The 824-nt window shown below is 35.4% G+C and overlaps 1 protein-coding gene across 1 annotated transcript in view; it reads left to right on the top strand.

Annotated features, from left to right (window-relative positions):
• Positions 1 to 824, top strand: part of LOC119588969 (serine/threonine-protein phosphatase 6 regulatory ankyrin repeat subunit B-like) — a gene marked incomplete in the record, with an annotated part of 103,883 nt that overhangs the window by 63,144 nt on the left and 39,915 nt on the right.

Here is an 824-nt window from a genome sequence, read left to right as displayed (position 1 = left end):
CTCACACTTATCCGCAGAGAAAGAATTCGTACACTTCAGCCCTAAAAAATTATGTCACAAAGTATTCATACAAGTTCAAGACGTAACAGAAATTTCCTTGTACATACCCGACTAGCAACGAACACACACACCATGAAATATGTGAGTCACCCCTTCTCCCCTTCAACAACGCAATTATATACCAAAATAGCACGAAAATTCGGGAATGTAACTGTCACATGATGGAACATATAATAGCATTATGGTCTTGATAGTCACGTTGACGTACTTATCCTGGTAACGCAATAAATTTCGATGACGCATTTCTTACAGCGACGCATGGGCACTTTGCGAGACATAGGTCTAACTCATTGGTTGTTAATGAAGATAAACTAGGGTATATAGGTTACAATGTGGATGGTAATTAGTTGTCATTAGCGGTCTTAATTAACTGACATTAAAGGTCTTAATGCCATATTGGTATTCTTTTTCTTAATAAGGTTAACATGAGGCCTGGGTGACGCATTGGGTATTGTAATTAGCTGCTGTTAATGAGTCTTCATGATATATTCATAATGATTTTTGGTCACATTACTTTTTGAATTAGACTTGTGAATATTTTCTTTTCTTCCTCTCCTTTCATCTCCCATTCTGTCTATCATAATCTCTTTATTGCGTTGTTCGTATTTGTTTAAGAACTTATAAAAGTTTTGACTTTGACAGAAGGACGAAGGTAAGTACGCATATACTTGAATGCATAAAGAGGTAAATAAGCATAATAAATTTTTGAACTATTCGTTAACTAACGGAAATGTTGAAACTAGAAACTTCAAGAGGTGTTACGG

Source organism: Penaeus monodon, chromosome 24 (genome assembly GCF_015228065.2).
Source record: "Penaeus monodon isolate SGIC_2016 chromosome 24, NSTDA_Pmon_1, whole genome shotgun sequence".
NCBI lineage: Eukaryota > Metazoa > Arthropoda > Malacostraca > Decapoda > Penaeidae > Penaeus > Penaeus monodon.
The sequence above is the reverse complement of the archived record's forward strand: the minus strand, read 5'-3'. Positions and strand labels throughout refer to the sequence as shown.